At 37.2% G+C, this 14,031-nt stretch overlaps 1 pseudogene; it reads left to right on the forward strand.

Moving 5' to 3' along the window:
- The first annotated feature begins 4,212 nt into the window (after positions 1 to 4,212).
- On the forward strand, positions 4,213 to 5,531 carry LOC105511156 (annotated as a pseudogene).
- Positions 5,532 to 14,031: the final 8,500 nt, after the last annotated feature.

Genomic DNA, 14,031 nt, shown 5'->3' on the forward strand with positions numbered 1-14,031 from the left:
AGTGCCCTTCCCTTTGGAATTCACCAGTCCACCTCCTGTCTAATAGATGTCATTGTGTGCCCTGCTCTGCTCAGGTGCTGGCTATGTGTCAGTGGACAGGAAGAACAAGGAACCCCCTTCTAGAGCTAGAAACTACGAGACAATCAAACAATAAACTTTAAGGAAAATAATACAGTGATGACTAAGCAGGAGTGGGGTGGGATCTGGGCTATGTCAGCCTGGGTGGTTGGAAGAACATTTCGCTGAAGTCTTGAGTGGAGACTAGAAAGAGAAATTGCAGGCATACGAAGATAAGCAGGCAGATTACTGCAGAGAGAGAGGAGTTTTTCCAGCTCAGCACTATTGACACCTGAGGCCAGATGATAATTTGTTGGAGGGGCTGTACTGTGATTGCAGGATGTTTAGCAGCATTCTGAGTATATACCCAGTAGATGCTGATAGCACCTCCATTCCCCAGTTCAGTTGTTACAACCAAATTGTCTCCAGGCCTTGATAAGTATCTCATAAGGGAGGAGGGAAATTGCTTTCAGTTGAGAACCACTGTGGTGGAAGCATCAGAAACTGCAGAGGCCTTAACAGCAACAAGCCAAAGAGGTGTATGAAGAGCTAGTATATCTGGAATAAAGTGGCTTAAGGAGAAAGTAGCAGGAAAAAAGATCTGGATGTAGGGGGGAGCCAAATCACATTAAGCCTTGCAGGCTATGCTAAGGACCTAGGATTTCATTCTAGGTCCAGCTGGAAGACATTGGAGTAATCTTAGGTAAGGTAAATCTTAATACAGTTTGCCTTACTTCTGGCTGCTATATGGAATGCTGCCAATGCTTCATTTTATAAACTTATTTGGATTAGTGGATTGGCTACTTGAGTTCCATTTATTTTAGTTATTTTGGTAATAATGTTTATTTTAGTTTTATGGATATGGATTTAGACTTGAGCACTCTCGAGGCTATTTCACCCAAGAGATTATATGATAAATCTGGGTAGGCTTTAAGTCATGGTGTCCTGGCCATGCAAAACTTCCATAGTTATGACTGAAAATCAATACACATTTTAGCTTAATTATTACTCTAAATTAAACATAAAAATGGAAAAATAACCTGACGATAGCCATTTAACAATTACTGAATCACTATGTATTGTCAAAATAAGAAGACTCAATTACTGAGTTAATGCTCATGCAATTGGGCTATTTGTTTCTCAGTTTCAGTTTAGTCAGCAGGACTCAAAAGATGTGGAATTTCAAAGTTATGTGCCAGACTACTGAGTGGATACTTCTCAGGAGGTGTCCTAGGATGGTGAGAGGCCTCTCAAATTCACAAGGAAGGTAGAACAGATTAAGTTAAACTGTGGATTGTGAAGAGTTGCTGTCTATGCCCTTAGGTCCATCCTACTAGGAATGAGGAGGGAGTACCTCTTTCCATGCCAAAGCTGATTGACAGGCAGCTTTGAGATGATAGCTAGTAGCATGAAGCATTGAGAGAGAGGGGGAGAGAGGGAGAGAGGGAGAGACAGAGAAGCAGGAGGAGAAGGAGTAGGAGGAGTGGGAGGAGAAGGAAGGGAGAGAGACAGAAAGAGAGAGAACTGGAATGTCAATACAACCTTCACTATCACCAAAGACCCAAAGACAGCATCTTAAAGAACGGATAAGTTTTCCCCCATGAATTTTCCCAAGATCCAGACTGGAGGGGGCAAGCTTACTTGGAGTTCTTTGAAACCTTGTCCATTATCATGTTTGGAGTAGTAGTGGGAATTTCAACAGGGAGAGTTCTGTGTGGAATGGATTCAGGAGAAAACAAGAGTCTAGGTTGGGGGCAGCTGCCTGATGTGAGAGATGTGAACAGTCCAACTGGATTGGCCCAGTGGAGGTGCAACAGGAGCATCTGAAGGACCAAGACAAGTGCCCGGGAAAAGAAGGTTTAAATATTAGGAAGGCTGAGTAGAACTAGTTAGTTAATAGTTCTCTTAATCAAGAAAAGTTTATCCTGTCCTTGCTTGGCTCAATCCAAGATGGACTACAAGCCCTGATTTGCAGCAAAGGGAAAGTAAACAGGAAAAGGAAGAGTCCAGCCAGCAGTACTCCCTGAGTTGACCAAGTTCAGTCATCTGACAAAATAGACGACCAGCCTTTCTCATTAGCAAATAGAGACGGTGCATTGCAACTAAGAATACGTTAATTCATTTATAAAGACAGTGGAAGACAAAAACACATTTCCACTTTATGACATCCGGCTCATCTTGCTTGCTGAACATGTCAGTAATAATGCTCTCTGTGACAGATTACTCTTCATTCTAGAGTGATCCCTCAGGATTGAGGGAAACACAGCACTTTTGCTAACTTGGAACATTCTGTGTTCCAGTGGTCAGGTGGGCTATTAGGATTAAGATTTTCCTTGCATTTTAGAGTATTGATTTATTTATCTATTTAACACATATATGTTGAGTGCATAATCTTTGTCAGGCACTGTTTTTAGTAGTCTTGGTTTGAGGTGTTAGTCAAATCACACTATGAATGGAAGCAGATTTCTGGGCTCAAGGGACCCTGTATCAAGGCCATGGGCACTCAGGAAGTACTCTAGTAAATGTGGTGCCAGGAGTTCTGTGCTCGAGGTGGCCTTAGTGGGGAATTACGCTAAACTGATGGGTACCTGGGGGCATGTCCACTTTTCACACAGCTACTCTAATCTTTGAACCTCTCTAAAAATGGAGACTTGTCTATTTCTAACTTAATTTGCAATTTAAAAAAATGAAGAGAGAAGTTTTTTGTTTGCTTAATGCTTTTTTTTTTTTTTTTAAGTTATGTAAAGACTACATTTCTATTGTTCTTTTCCACTGGTTTACCCCTAAGCTACCTCCTTTCTTAGAAAAGTTAACAATGTTTTGTTTGTGTGTTTTGTTACTCTCCAACTTGCTCTTTAGACTGTAAACATCAAAAGGATAGATTTCTGCAATCCACCATCAATTTTGGTTCAATAGAACAGAGTGGGGCCTGAGTTTCTGTCATTTTTCTAAGTTCCCCAGATGGTTTTTTCAGCTGTGCTTGACCACCAATACTATAGAAAGACCAAGCTGTGAGGTGAGGTGTTTGGTATAGAACCAGTCCCAGGTCTATACCTCCAAACTCCTTATCACCACTCTCAGCTAGTAATGTGCACTCTGATAAAGATGTGAGATAGCCATCCTGAGAGAAGGTATGTTCTAATAGTGCTGTAAACTTCTGGATCAAGGTTTTTCAACCTCAGCGCTATTGACATTTGAGACCAGATAATTCTTTCTTGGGAGAATTTAGGAGGTGGAGTGTCCTGTGCATTGCAGGATGTTTAGCAGTGTTCCTGCCCAGGGAATTCCAACAGCAACTCCTTCATCTTTAAGTTGTGACAAGCAGAAATTTCTCCAGTCATTGCCAAATATTTCCTGTGGAACAAAATCACCACTGGTTGAGAACCATTGTCCCCACTTCTATCCTATTATCTTTTCCCATTAGGGAGAAGACCAAGAGAGGGACATTTGAAAAGACAGGGGTATTAGTCAAGAAATATTCTAGAGGGAAGACATAGACAATAGCAAACATCACAAAAATAATTTGTTGAACTGAGTTCTGCAAAGAAATATGTTGAAATCCTAACCCCCATGCCTGTAGTTAAGATGAGATCATACTGGATTAGGCTGGGCCCTAAATCCAATGACTGGTGTCCATATACGCATAGGGAAATGGAGACACAGAAATATGGAGATGCAGACACACCTAGAGAGGATATTGCCAGGTGAAAGTGGAGTGGTGTAGCTGCAAGCTGAGGAATGTCAAGGATTGCTGGCGACACCAGAAGCCAGGAAAGAGCATGGATCAGATTTTCACCATGGGTGCTTCAGAGGAAGTGGAAGGGTAGCCTTGTAAATACCTTGATTTTTGAATTTTCAGCCACTGGAACTGTGAGAAAATAGATTTCTGTTGTTGTAAGCCACTGTTATTACAGCAACCCTAGAAACCTAACAGAAGTGGTAAACGAAGCTAAAAAAAAGAAAAAAAGAAAGTGACCATGGACTGCACTAACTTTGTTTTGAACATACAATCAAACGTAGGTTTCAAGAATTTGGAAGTAGACTCTATGAGAAGAAAAACATAAGTTATAAGATAAACTGTGTTTTGTAAGATCATAATAACACGTTCTGGGTGGACGAACTTCCAGCAGCAGAAGCTCAAGTGGCCAAGGCAAGATGGTTCAAAGTCAGAGTGGTGGTCATGGTCCTGGAGGTGGAAAGAAGGATGACAAGGACAAGAAAAAGAAATACGAACCTCCTGTACCAACTAGAGTGGGGAAAAAGAAGGAGAAAACAAAGGGATCATATGCTGCCAGCAAACTGCCACTGGTGACACCTCACACTCAGTGCTGGTTAAAATTATGGAAGTTAGAATTAAAGACTGTCTTCTCATGGAGGAAGAGTTCATTAGAAATCAGAAACAAATGAAACCATTAGAAGAAAAGCAAGAGGAGGAAACATCAAAAGTGGATGATCTGAGAGGGACTCCGATGTCAGTAGGAAACTTGGAAGAGATCATCGATGAAAATCACGCCCTTGTGTCTACATCTGTGGGCTCAGAACACTATGTTGGCGTTCTTTCACTTGTAGACAAAGATCTGCTGGAACCTGGCTGCTTCGTCCTGCTCAACCACAAGGTGCAAGCCATGATAGGGGTGCTGATAGATAACACGGATCCCCTGGTCACAGTGATGAAGGTGGAAAAGGCCCCCCAGGAGACCTATGCAGATATCAGGGGGTTGGACAACCAAATTCAGGAAATTAAGGAATCTGTGGAACTTCCTCTCACCCATCCTGAATATTATAAAGAGATGGGTATAAAGCCTCCTAAGGGGGTCATTCGCTATGGTCCACCTGGCACAGGTAAAACCTTGTTAGCCAAAGCATTAGCAAACCAAACTTCAGTCAGTTTCTTGAGAGTGGTTGGCTCTGAACTCATTCAGAAGTTCCTAGGTGATGGGCCCAAACTCATACAGGAATTGTTTCGAGTTGCTGAAGATCACGCACCGTTCATCATGTTTACTGATGAACTTGAGGCCATTGGGACAAAAAGATACGACTCAAATTCTGGTGGTGAGAGAGAAATTCAGCGAACAACATTGGAACTGTTGAACCAGTCAGATGGATTTGATTCTAGGGGAGATGTGAAAGTTATCATGGCCACAAACCAAATAGAAACTTTGGATCCAGCACTTACCAGACCAGGCTGCATTGACAGGAAGATTGAGTTCCCCCTATCTGATGAAAAGACTAAGAAGAGCATCTTTCAGATTCACACAAGCAGGATGACGCTGGCCGATGATGTAACCCTGGACGACTTGATCGTAGCTAGAGATGACCTCTCTGCTGCTGACATCAAGGCAATCTGTACAGAAGCTGCTCTGATGGCCTTAAGAGAACATAGAATGAAAGTGAAAAATGAAGACTTCAAAAAATCTAAAGAAAATGTTCTTTATAAGAAACAAGAAGGCACCCCTGAGGGGTTCCATCTCTAGTGAACCACAGCTGCCATCAGGAAAATGGTTGGGAGATTTGTCAAACCCTGAAAGGAATGAGGTTGGGGGAGTTGCCCAGAGGAACCCCTGTTCTCGTTGATTTTTATCAGCAAAAATTCTGTGTCTTTTGGGGTACAATTAGTGTGTAAGTGCCCATTGGGTGGCCTTTGTCTGTTGGTCACTGTGCAGCAGTCTGCTTCCTGATAAAGTGTGCTCTTTCTCAAAAACAAACAAACAAAACGTGTTCTATGAATCGCAGGTCAGAACACACTTGATTACAGATAAGTAATAATTTAGGAAGCCGAAAATAAGTGCTCAGAACATAGCAATAGGAGTAGGAGTATAGTACCTAACTCTGTATGTTAAAGTTTGTTAAAGTGTTTGTAAACTGTTAAATGGTCTAAAAACAAAAACAAAACAGTGTTATGTGCTTATGCTTTCTGTTCTATTTATTACAAAAAAATGTACTAGCATTTATATCTAATTAATTTACTTTGCATCAGGGAATGTCTTCGTCTTTTGTTTCTGAGTCCCAGTCAAGTTTCTTTATGGCAGGAAAACAAACTTAAAGTATCTGAATTTGTATGATGATGAGCATCTACTACTTTTGTACTGGGAAAGAAAAATCATTTCTAATTCAAAAGTAAAAGTTTATGATCTACTAGGTATACATACTATTTTGATTTATTTATTTTTATAAAGTGCCCCAAACAAATTTTATTCAATAAGGCACTTAATCCTTAAGTTAAGAAGGTAGCAAAAATGAAAGAAAGATAACATGGCATGAAATATAATTTTTTATATTAAAAACTATTTTAAATGTTTTTATTTCAATGACATATTTAAATTCATGAGCATATTGAAAAATGGAAAATATGAACAAGTCCAACTGGCTATACACAGAACATATTGAAGTGAGTGAATATTAGGTGAGGGACACATTTATTTCTAAGGTTGTGAAAAGAGGTAGGAAAAATGTATTTTGTAAAGCCAGAAACATTTCTACAAATTAACAAAAGCTAAATGAATTTAATTCATACTTTTGTGTTTTCAAAGCCAGAGCTGAAAAGGAAGTAATTACTTTTTAGGTGCATTTTCTACAATTAAAATATGCTCCTACCAGGTTTCTATTATGAGATTTTCATAGTTATTGTAACTTGGACCAGAGAGAAATGGAAGCAACCATGGTGTCTAATAGAATCATACACTAGTTCAATAATGGTTTGAATCTATTGATCGTCTTTGCACAATCAACACTGTGGCAACTTCTCCCTGAGCTCCTACAGTGACATTTTGTGGCATTGTTTCTCTTTGTTACACACTCACTATTCCTTCCACATTTTTCCATAAATACAACTACCCTTTCTACTCCTTAAAGCATGTCGGTCATGTGCATACAACCCTTTCCCTTGAATTCCTCCATCCTGATTCAGGACGCTATACTCCTTCCTCGATGTTCCCAGGGTCCGACAGTGAAGAATGAAGATGCTTGGCAGAGGCCGTGAGCAGCAGTAGAAACTCGCTCCATTTGTCAAGCATATGTCTTCATGTGGGACATGTCTTACTGAGGAAAGGAATACCTCTTTCCTCCTTCAAAGAGAATATCCCTTTCATAAGCTACGTGCCTATGAGAGTGTACTTTCATTCTTTATTTCTTTTTCCTTTTTTAAATTCAATAGCCCAGGGAAAGGGCTTTTTTCTTTCTAATTCACCTAAAGACATTGTATGAGCTGCACTGGCTTTACATACCCCACCTTCACCGTTTCAGGTGTTTTTGCTTCCAAATTCAACTCAGTATGCCTTGCTTTTTGCTACTACAATGATTTTTCTAAAATATGGGATACTTGATAAGCAACAGAAGTTTCAGTTTAGATTTTTGTATAAAATGACAAACAAATACTTAAAGTGTGTAGAAAGGAAATAAGGTAAAAATAGGCACTAGGTCAGTCATTCTTAATATGTTATCACTTGGCTCCTTCTTTCAGGATCCTCCTGAGTGCTTGTTAAAAGCACACGTTCCTAAGCAGTGCAAGACTTACTGAATGACTGGCTGTGGGAGAGGGTGGCCAGGGAATCTGCATTTGAATGAGCTCTCAATGTCATTCTCTTATACAATAAAATTTGTGAATGAATGCTTTCACAGGAACTTAAATAAATTAGATTGAAATTTAGAAATTTAGAAATTTAGAAACAATATAATAAGTGTCCCGACTTCAGCCTGTGTTTTATATCCAACAATGAGGTTCAGATGTGTTAGTAAACTGAGCATGTAAGATTACCAGAAGCGCAGAATCTGAAGCAGAGGCCCTGAGGATTTTCTCGAGAAAAAAAAATTGAGGTTTCGTGTAAAGGGAAAGTGGCATGACAAGCTTGATGCAGAGAAACTATGCACTGTCAGAGGAAGGATCTGAGTAAGTCTATCAATAGGGCTCTGTCCCTATAAAGAGTAGAGTACCCTGGACAATGAAAAGAGAGAGAGAGGGCTGCAAATAAAAACCAGGAAAAGCTGTCTCACTAATAACTCATAATTGAGACACAGAGACTCAATAAGCACAGCTTTAGCACCCTGCTTTATCAATTGGTATCTAATTACCCAATCAAAAAGCACTCTAAATATTTCAGAGGGATTTAATATGGTTAAATGTTTCTAAATTGTTAGAAAGCGAAGCCATAGGGCAAAGAAATGCAGGTAAATGCAAGAAGCTGCTAAAACTGCTCAGGCTAAGAAGAAAGAGAGGAAAGTGGCAGTGCCCCATACCATAAGAGCTAAAACACCACGGCAACTGGAACTTTCACTGCAAGCACTGAGTGAGAATCCAGGAGCCTGCAGTCCCTCGGTGGCTGCTTAAATCAGTGATGATATCACACATCCTGCCAGAGCCAGAGTAGAAAAAAATAACCTATCTCTTCCTGGCTTCTAGTCAGCTGCGAAGGCTGCCCATTGGCAGAATTTAATCAAACCCCGTGAGCAAAATGGTCCAGGAAAATAGTCTGGAAGCTTCCAGCCCTTGACAGAATAAAGGGTAAAATGAAAAAGGCATATGTGAGGCTGAGAGCCAAGAGGAACCTAACAGGTTCACTCAAGAACAGATTATAATAGGAAAGGCAGGTAAAACAATTCTACTCCATTTACCCCTTAGGCTACTACAAAGTTTGGATAGCTGGCAGTTCCTAGACATAGGTCAGCTAGCTTTAAACTATGCTGCCCTTTGAATCAGCTGAGATCTTTAATAAAGTAGCCATGCCTGGTTTTTACCTCCTAGATAGTCTGATTTAGTTAATAATGAGTGCATCCTGGGCATCAAGATACGCGATACTTCTGCAGGTGATTCTAATTTCCAAGACACTTGGCGCTGGTGCCATGGGCTACAGTGGAAGCTATGGCACTTCGTGAGCAGAACACAGCAGCAGTAGCACTGAGTCTATTAAAAAATGTGAAATGCTCCCTTGAGACTCTCAGAAACTTTTCAGGGGACTGTGGTACAAGGAGGACAAGGAACCTCAGCAGATTCAATAACCCTTGAAATACAGATTGTACCAATATATGAAAACTCAAATTCGTAATCCAAATAGGTTACATGGCTATTCCTACCACCTTCGACTTCTTGATAACACAAACATTCAAGACAGAGTTTTTTAATGTAAGGGTTAGTCTCATACATTTACAATGGGATTAGTATTATATTAAGTGGATTTACACAGTGTCTTCAGAAAAGTATTTGCTGTACCTTTGATGAGCAATCTAGACAAAAGCAAAACAAAGAACAGTGCAGAGTGAAGTAGAATAAGCACTGAAATTTGAGAAAGACCAAAGAACTGAGTTACAGTCTCTGATTTGCCTTTATCTGATTGTGTATGTCAGAAGAGTAAGAGATTGAACTCTCTGGGCCTCTAAAATAGTCAATAGATGATAGAGGAGCACCCTTCTAGCACAAGGATTTGGACTAGTTTTGCCATTTATATTATTTCTTTATCATATGATACTTTGAGTACTTTTTGTACTTTTCACTTATCCTTCTAAAGTCCTTTTTTGGGAAGACATTGGCCATTTATATGGGAAAGCCCTGAAGCTAGAGTAGTTTCTCTTTTGAATTGGTTGATCTGAAATTACAAAGTGAATGCATGACTTAGCTACAGGGAATCTTTCCCTACTGTACACGTTCTCTGGGTCAAGAGAAAAAAGGAAGGAGGGAGAGAGCCGTATTATACAATACAAAGAACTCATGCTCTACATTCATGCATTCAAACACTTGGTCTCTTCAGACATCAGAATGTGTGTGAGTGTCTGTATATGTATATATACACACACACACACTGATATATATATGTGTGTGTGTGTGTGTGTGTGTGTTTGTATACACTGACCATCAGTTTTAGGTATATTTATAAGTATGTTTTAGTACAATATTATTAAATACAAGTATATATTTCTAATAGCTATAATTATTTCTTAAGAGTAAACAAAAATAAATGCATTTTATCCTTTTTCATGTTAGAGAGTTTGAGTAATGAATCAGGTTCTTTTTGTATTTCTTATTCTTTACTTCCATTAAGTGAAAAGTCTTAAGTTACAATTAGAGATCACTGGGAAAGGCAGCCAAAATATGGCGGCTCTGTCAGACAGCTCTGGAGAATTGAATTCAAATAAACTCAACCCCCTTCAGGGCTCCCACCTGGATGACAAATAGGTAGGTATGTTTCAATAAATACCTGCTAAATTAACTAGTTCAGCTGAAAGGGAACTATCAAATGAATTCCCAATCCACTCTATGGGTGGATTCAGCACTCAACAGGATTTCTCATGCTCTATGATATCATTGGGTGTGATTTTAACATAAGCCCAAAAATTTATCATCTGTTTGTTTCTTTAGTGAATGGAAAAAGCAATACAGGCTTAAGGTGGGGGGAACCAAAATTTTCAACAATCTAGTTATTTATCCTGAAATGGACTTTATTTTCATATCCATTCTTATTAAGAAAAAAAGTCTGGGTATCTCTAATATTAAAATAGTATTTTGTTCTATAATGATAGATTTAGCCTCTGCAACATGCTGATTATATCACTAATCTACATCACTTGAGCAAGACACATAAAATCATAGGCATATTCAAACTTTCAATATTAGAAGTATTAAGAAATAGTTTTATCTCATATTTCATTACTTAATTTTAAGTGGCATCTTTACCTTTGAATTGTGGAGGAATCCATATGGGAAATTAGGTCTGTACTGCCTGTTTTTTCACTCAACAGGCAGAAGAGATGTAGACCAAGAGAATATGCTTTGAGTATATTTAAGATAGTTACTGTTTCATTACTGGAACATGATTCAGAAATCTCATTTCAACCAGCAAGAATAGTCTGAATAAAGCTCGGTGTGGATTGGTATCCAGAGCCAACGTCTCTTTAGATGGCAGTGACCTTCATTGCTACTCGTGTTGTTGATTCTACATTGCTACTGATATTAAAGCCCCTGTCTCCAGATGAATTATGGCACACAAAATACTAGTAAACTAAATGAAACATCTGTTTTCCAGGGGTTTGTGCTTTTAGTAACAGATCAAATATTAACCAAGGCTTTCTCCTTGACATAGTTACCACATCTGTCCCAAGCATAGGGTCAAATTCTGTACCACAAGGACTGCATAGGTTTAAACCAACGTATCTGCTGGCATGATCATCTGATATGAATTGCATTCTATATTGTATGTATCACCACTATGTGGTAACAAACATCATTTAATAAGGAAATTTTTACATATTTTTTCATTAACTTATTCTGATTTCTCTTTAAATCAAACATTAATCCTTAATTTTCTACCTGATTTTGCAAATACCTTGCCATACTGTGATGTAACTCTCAGAGCTACAATTTTGAATAATATAACTGTAGTTTTAGGATATTCTCTAACTTTGCTTTAAAAATTAATCATTTTTCACTGGAATATATATTTTTTTAATTCAAGAAAAGAAATCTTTAGGTCATTCATGTTTTCAATTTTTAATTATATAGACTTCACTGGTTTTATGCCAGTCTTCAAATGGCTCCCAAGTCTAATAGTTCCAGTGTTCAGATATTTACTATCATGTATCTTATTTGTAATCTTCATCTTAGGTTCTTATGCAAATATTCACACATTTATGAATATTAATGACTACATTAACAGATTTTACATTTTTTATGACAGACTCTCACACTGGATATAATTTGAGATATTCTCCTGAGTTATATAATTCATGCAGTGCTTTTCATTAGTGACTTTATGCTTTACTGAACCATTTCTGAGACACTAATACATTTTTGTGAATTGGGTATCTGAAGCAGCATAAAAGTAAGAACAAAATATAAAGTTCAACACATGTAAAAAATAGCATGCAAGTGACAGGACCATATTTTAGTGAAGATGAACCAGAAAATTTGAGAATGAAAGTTATATTTCTAAAAAAAAAATGGACAACCATTAATAATATAATTAAAAAGAATGTATCTCCACAGAATAATAAATTTACATTTCAAGTTTGTATAATGCATATATATATAACTTTAATTTTTTTATTGTAATTACTTTAATACAAATTTTAGATCATTTGAGACAAATATGGTCTACCAAAGATTTTTTTAAATACTTCTACATCATCTTATTGATAGAAGAATAAGTGGATGGTTCATGTTTTAAAGGCTTCTTTAAAAATGCTGAATGAATCACTTACTAGCTAATTCACTATGTGACCTTGGATAACATTTAATTTCTTGGAAATTCAGTTTCATCACCTGTAAAATAGGGATAAAAATGCATAGGTAAATTTGTGTTACAAAAATGGTATAACATCAAGCATGAATATCAATATAACTGCATAATAAATATTAGTTTCATTGTTTGTCTAAATTCCTTATTGTACTGGTTTGAGTTTATAGGCTGGCCATAATAGAAAAATGAGTTTTTGTTGTGAAATACTTTGAGAAAATAAATTTATATGTAATTGTATGTGATTATTTAAAAAAAAAAATCACCAAGTACTTAGAATGATTATATCAGGAGAGAGTGCAGATAAAGTGAAGAATGGAATAAAGGTAAATATAATAGTTTATTGCTTGCATTATTTCTACCCTAGCCTCAGTCAGAGAGAATTATCTATTGATTAGTGTATATTTGGAGCTGAAGGTTTGGTAAATGGCTTTCATTTTGCTGAACACTAAGTAGAAAATATAAGCCAGCTGAATGGGAAAATTAAAGATAGTCACTCTTCACATGTTTTAAACCTTCTAAAATGACTCTCAAGAGAAATAACTTTATAATTCCTTAACTTTACTACACTTTTTTCTCAATTATTTTGTACCTATTTATATTTTTGTTCCTAAAATCTAATCAGTGTTGGTTAGAATGCTTTTGATTGATAGAGTGCTATGGTTCATTGACTATGTCATCCAATTTTTGGGTCACGAGGGCACTACCCTCATGAATGGAATAATGACATTATCACAGGACTGGGTTCCTTATAAAAGGAGGAGATCAGCCTCGCTTTTGTCTCTTTCACCCATGTTATCCCTTCTATCATGTTATGACACAGCAAGAAGGCCCCCACCAGATGGTAGCAACTTGATCTGAGTTTAATCTGCTTTAATAATGGGCAAAAGATCTGACTAGATATTTCTCAAAAAAAGATATATGATATCAAAACATATAATTTGAGATATTCTCCTGAGTCATATAATTCATGCAGTGCTTTTCATTGCTAACTTTATGTTTTACTGAACCATTTCTGAGACACTAATACATTTCTGTGAATTGGATATCTGAAGCAGCATAAAAGTAAGAGCAAAATATAACGTTCAACACATGTAAAAATTAGCATGCAAGTGACAGGACCATAATTTAGTGAAAATAGACCAGAAAAATTGAGAATGAAAACTGTCTTTCTAAAAAAAAAAAAAAGGACAACCTTTAATAATACAATTAAAAATAATGTATCTCCACAGAGTAATAAATTTACATTTCAAGTTTATACAATGCATATATACAAAAGATATCATGTATCTTTTCTGAGATATTAGGACATCTAGAAATCCTTGAAACATTCATCTTTATATCTTTATTATTTAAAACATCTGGGTTAAAATCCTAAACAATCTTTATCAACATAGAATACACATCAAGAAACAAATCTTACAATGAAGTACAGAGAAAACATCAAAACAGAGGAGTCTTTCTTAAGTCATTTTACCTTCAGTATTGCCTAATATAATTGTTATATTTTGTAACTATAAGTGTATTTATGTAAATAACTATGCAGTTTTATGCATATATACGCATGTTTGAGAAAGTATGGTGGCTCTGCTGTTAAAGATCAGGAGCCCATTCTTTTTCTGTCTCATTTTCCAGCCATACTAGGGTGTTTCGCTTATTTGCTTGGTCTAAGGTTATTACCACATTCTAACCAATGGGAAAGAAAAAGAGAGAAGAAGAGGGAAGAGGTGTGATGTCCAACTACTATGTACATCAG

This window comes from Colobus angolensis, unplaced genomic scaffold, assembly GCF_000951035.1.
Source record: "Colobus angolensis palliatus isolate OR3802 unplaced genomic scaffold, Cang.pa_1.0 Scaffold2, whole genome shotgun sequence".
Lineage (NCBI taxonomy): Eukaryota > Metazoa > Chordata > Mammalia > Primates > Cercopithecidae > Colobus > Colobus angolensis.